This window comes from Chinchilla lanigera, unplaced genomic scaffold, assembly GCF_000276665.1.
Source record: "Chinchilla lanigera isolate Chin_1 unplaced genomic scaffold, ChiLan1.0 scaffold00174, whole genome shotgun sequence".
NCBI lineage: Eukaryota > Metazoa > Chordata > Mammalia > Rodentia > Chinchillidae > Chinchilla > Chinchilla lanigera.
This window is the reverse complement of record NW_004955575.1, coordinates 1,171,919-1,177,572: the sequence shown is the minus strand read 5'-3', so window position 1 is coordinate 1,177,572 and position 5,654 is coordinate 1,171,919. Positions and strand designations below refer to the sequence as shown.

General features: G+C 42.8%; 1 pseudogene; it reads right to left on the bottom strand.

Moving 5' to 3' along the window:
- Positions 1–2,790: 2,790 nt before the first annotated feature.
- Positions 2,791–3,215, bottom strand: LOC102006179 (annotated as a pseudogene).
- Between the last annotated feature and the right edge of the window lie 2,439 nt (positions 3,216–5,654).

Below are 5,654 nucleotides of genomic sequence, written 5' to 3'. Positions count from 1 at the left end.
GTATAATCAACAGTAAAAGAAACCAGTAGGAGCTGTAAAAGCTGTGAAAGCAACAGAGTCTAGCTCAGCCCAGAGAGGTACAAGGGAGCTTAAAAAGACAAACGAGTCACAAGTATATAAAATTTAGGGAGATTTGATTGAATATATTGTTATATTACATTTTTATGTCAGTCATCAGAGAGGTTCATTGGGCTTGCAAATACGGAAAAGAAGCGTGAAACTGTACCATCCAGCTGAATCCAAAAAATTCAAGTCCCATCCAGGACAGTCATTTTATAAGTCAAGTTTATAAGTTTATTTAATGAGATTTAGCTGTGAAGCATGAGGCCCATTCTTGAAGAATAATGTCAAGACGGAATGTGCAGGTTCCACCAGGGGTGCTCGAGTGGAAGTTTCTCAGAGTGGCCAGCACTCCAAAGACTTCATAACTGTGGCGACTGTAAGTGGAAGGAATTAGGAAGAGAGCAACATCCAGGAAGCTACGGTAGATTAACCGGCTCTGCAGAGGAGATGGACGTGGTGACAGGAGCAGCCCCTCATTTCCAAGTCATCCCGAAAGGTTGTCTTGAAGTAACCTACAAAGGATACGATACTGGGTGTAGGCAGGTCACTAGTGGTCCTGGAGCTGGTCTTCCACAGTGTTAGTGGAAATGTTCACTGAGGACAAGCTCTGGCTCAGCAGAGACTGGTGACTTCAACAAGAGCAATTTCCATTAGGTAGGCAGGAAAGAGACCATCCCAGGGTGAGCTAAAGAGAAAACGGGAAGTGAAGGTTGGTGGCAGTAAAAGTGGGACAGAGACAGACAAAAGCTAGAGGAAAGTGTGGGGCCAGAGGAAGACCAGGGGAGAAAATCCTCATGTCTAGTTTAGCTGTTTCTAAGCTATAAGTAGCTTTCTTCTCCTTCAAGGATTTCTAAAGGGCCCTTCAAACAGCTTAATGGGGTAGCAGGGATAGCAACACTCGGGATGGCTATGGGAGCTTCCTGAAAGTTTATCAAGGAGGAAAAAAAGAACATTTACAAAGATCTGTGAAGTATATGTATTTTTCTGGCTTGATCAACTTCTTTGGGTCTTGATCTCTTGAAACTCTTACAAAGGCTGTATTACTTCTCAGAAGATCTCCCCTCCTCCCAGCACTCTGAGGAAACATTAGTTTGTCCTTTAAAATATTGCCTGTACCTTGTCACTTACTGAAAAGAAGTAATTCTCATGACGCTACTGGGTTTGTGACTTATATAACTGCATGCATGCATGGAGCAGTTGTGTGCTAGCTTTCTTGTGGTAAGAGAGCTCATCACTTTCTTACTGTTTCCATTAGGTTCTTTCATTTTTAAAGGAATTCTGGTCTAAATTAGCTGGAGATGGGTAGGAACTGAGACAGCGCCAGGGTCTGGGGTCCAGAGGAACTGGGGAGCTCCAGGGCGCACTGCCCCTCTGTATCATGGCACCTTCTTTCTATTTGTGCTCCTGATCAGTCTTCATTTGTATCCTTTGTGATTTCCTTTATAATAAACCAGAGAAATGAAGTGTTCCTCTGAGTGATCTGAGCTGACCTAGCAAATCAATCAAATCCCGGGAGTGGGTCGTGGAAACATTGGTTGATAGCTGGCTGATTCTGCTTCTAGAGGGTTCTGGACTTAACTGTAGCTTCTGCATAATTTTTGCTTGCCCTGTCCTCAACTCTCCCTCAGGGCATCTCTAAGGATCTAGGAGAAACCAAATTGTTTCTCCAGTTACAGTGTCACAACTCAGAATGCTCCTGTGACCAAATGTGTGGGGGAATGTGTGTGTGTGTGTGTGTGTGTGTGTGTGTGTGAGAGAGAGAGAGAGAGAGAGAGACAGAGACAGAGAGACAGAGAGACAGAGAGAGAGAGAGAGAGAGACAGAGAGAGAGAGACAGAGAGAGAGGAGGCAGCCCTCCTCACATACCAAGCAAGCAATTTTAGAGCAGACAACATCTGGGTCTCCTCTCATCCAAGTCAATTCTGACAGTGTCTACCTAGGCTTACTACAGGATCCCGGGCAAGGGGGTGGCTTAAACTCAAGGACTGACCTTCCCTTCAGATACCAGTCACAAGTCAGATATAGATTTACCTGTGCTTCTGACCAGCTATCAACCAATGTTTCCATGACCCACTCCTGGGATTTGATTGATTTGCTAGGTCAGCTTCTATCACTCAGAGAAATATTTAGTTGTCCGGTTTATTATAAAGGATATTACAAAGGATACAAATGAAGAGGTGCATAAGTGACACAGATGGGAGGGGTGAGGGGTTTCTACTACCCTCCAAACTTCCTCACATGTTCAGTGAGACAGAAGCTCCCAGAACTCAATCTCTTTGAATTTTTATGGAAGCTTCATTATGTAGATGATTGATCAAATCATTGGCCACTGGTGAATAAACAAACTTTTAGCTCCTCTCACCTCCCTCAAGGGTAGAGGGTGGAACTGAAAGTCTCACGCCACTAAAAGCTGCCTTTCTTCCCTGGGACAAAGTACTTATTGCACCAATCAGATATAGCCAAAAACTTATTCCATAACATGGCAAATAATATGGCAAATTAAGAGTCTGTTGGTGGGGCAATTTCTTTTAAAAGGACACTTATAGGCATGTCTTATGCATCTGCCTTTTTAAAAAGTCATGCACTAATGTCTTTTATTACACATAGGTTTTTATAATAATTTGTTCAATTTCTCCATACAGGTAAACATAAGTGTGCTATTTAACATACTGGAACTTGCAAACTTAATCATTGCCTTAAAGAAGGGAAAATTATCCCCAAACATGTTTAACCAGAAGGCCAATGCATCTGCTGACCACCAAGAACAGGGATATGAACATGATAGACTGTCCCCCATCGACACCTTCATTTACCACCACCCGATAACCTTTGTTCCGGCCTAGGTCAGCAGCACATTTCTTGCCAGCAAACATTAAATGTCCAAGAAGACCTTCATCATCTTCACCTGTTACAGAGATCAGGTTTCTTAGGAATATATGTTTCTTAGGAATCACCAGAAAATGTGTTGGTGCCTAAGGGGACATGTCATGGAAAGCAAGATAGCAGTCATCCTCGAAAATGATTCTGGTGGGGATTTCCTTGCAGATGATCTTCCCAAAGACTGTGTCACTGCCAGGCCAGGCGTCCTGAGCCTTGGTGATCTCATCTGCCACTGTGGCCTCCCTTATGAACGCGCAGCTGCAAAGCTGCATCTGCCTTTTAAAAAAAACTGATCTTCCAGAGTCAAAGAACTCAACCTTTTAATTGACATCTTTTGTAAATTTCTCATGACATAAAAATACGTTGTCTACGAACTCTTTCAACTAACAGTGAGTCATGGCAGAGCTATAATTTCCCGTCTGTGAATTGGTTGGCTCTTTTCCAAGAACTTGTATTGGGTTCCATTCTCTTGAGGCTGAAATTTCAGTGTCACTGGCAAAGAATGAACCCTGTGGCTTGCTGGCCTCTGAAAGCTTTGTCTTAGGTCTTGTGACCTCTGTATTCCTGTCTTGGTCCCTTGTTTCATGATATTCTTGATGAACAGAGGTCTCCCACAAATGTGCCTAAATCTTCTTCTCATATGTAAACACATTCTATGGCCTTGATGGAAATTAGTTGATTTAGGAACTGGAGAGGAAGCATGGATGTTAGAGATACAGAAAAAGCATGCATGTGAAACTGATGTAAGATTCTCAGTTCATCCATAAGGAATCCAAGGCCCAAAGATAAGACATTCACCCAGAAATGTACAGCGAGCATGTGGTAAAAGTAGAATTTCACCAGGATCTGCCCAGTTCCAGATCTCCCTCTTTGCGTCATATCTTGGAGTTGGGACAGGGCCACTTGTTCCAGGTAAAGGCAACAGAGACAATCAGAGGCCAAGATGTAGACACTGGTAAAGAGAAAGCATTCAGAAACTATTGACTGGAGTGGCAGATGCCTATTGGGGATGAAAAGAAATTAAATATCAGAGGCAGACAGATTCTTGCACAGCAGAAAGGCCAGGCTTGGGTGTAAATGACATTTTTGGAAGGCTTGGGCAGTAATGGAAGGCAAAGAAAGGGATGACGTCCACAAGGCAGCTGTTTAGATTAAAAGGATTAGTCTGGAGACAGGTGTCAGACAGATTGGAAAAGGAAAAGGCTGAAGGTGATTTAGGCATGCATAACTCTGGAGGCCCCTGTAATCCTGGGAATGTTTCTCAGCTGGCCTCCTGCTCACAAGCAAGGACCCTTCTCAAACCCGTTCTTTCCTTGTCTTCTCTTTGACAATCATGGGCTTGGAATAGTCAGTCCTCTCTATAGGAACTGAGTTCTGTTCTACAGCCTTAGCTATGAGGGACAGTAACACTTGTAATTTCTTCTAATAAATCCTATTGAATGTTTCGGGTGTTGCATTTTTATTTTCATTTTATTTTGTTTGCAGTACCCTGGATTGAACCCACAGCCTCTGGCCTGCTAGGCAAACACTGTACCACTGAGCTACATCCCCTGCATTTTTGATTTTTAAAAACAAAACTGCTCCAAAGGGTAGCGAGTACTGGGAAGCTGAGGCTGTGGTCTAAATTTCCCCTGAAAGTCTTAACCACTGGTGAGATTTTGTATGTATACCAGTCGTACCATTTCCATCTTCATTCTCTGTTCCTGTCACTCCAAGTATGAGAAAAGACAGATGATTAAGATAAAGGAGAAGTTCCTAGGACATCACCTTCTCCTATTTCTCCTTTTTCTTTTCCACAGTAGAATCACCACGGAATCGTAAGAAATTTCAAGCAATTTGCCAATTGTACTTGTGGATCTGTACTTGGGAAGAGCAAAAACAGAAAAAGAAGAGAAAAATCAACAAACGTTTTGCTATGCACTTTGCAACCATTGGGGATGTTCCTGTAATGTGGACAGGACAATAGCATAAATAGCACTGGTGTTGAAACATATTTTTCTGTCACCAAAGATTAAGTATGAAGTTTGGAGGTGAGTCAGTTTTATTGGCAAGAAAGCTGAAAAGGAGAGAATTTTACCCTTAGCCCTTGAGGAGGTTAGTAATCATATAACTGAAAACCCAGTGAGTAAAAAACAGTGACAGGTTGATCTGCCTTTTCCTTTCGCCCCAGGCTAAATTCGCAGCCTTTCTTCCTTGACAGACTTGATGTAATAAAACCAACTTACAGCTTTGACAAAACCACAGGAAGAAGTCCTCTGTGCAAAAGTTAAACTGGCAATCCTTCCGCACAATAAAATATTAATAAAACCAAATCAAAAACCTTAATTGGCAGCTCAGAAGTCTGTGCTAGGAGCCAGCACTGAATAATTTCTTTAAGAGCTCAGTGACAGAGAAGCCATGTACTGAAATAGCAGTAGTGTACATGGAAGAGCGGCAAGTCCTTCCAATTTCAAGTTCCAGTTCATAATCCCAAGGACACGCTCTACCCAGTGCTTTCTCTCTTGAGGGTTAGAATCAACTTACTGCATTCTTTAGGGCTTTTCGATTAGATAGGCCCTTAGATTCCATACACAGGGAGTCCTGAAAAGGCCACATGGTGGGCAACTGTGTGACTGTAAAAGCAAGCTCTGGCTGTCAAGTATAGGGCTTTGGTGTGATACGCAAATGAAGGCCACATGCCACGTTGTCCTCCAACACCACCTTAGATCGGT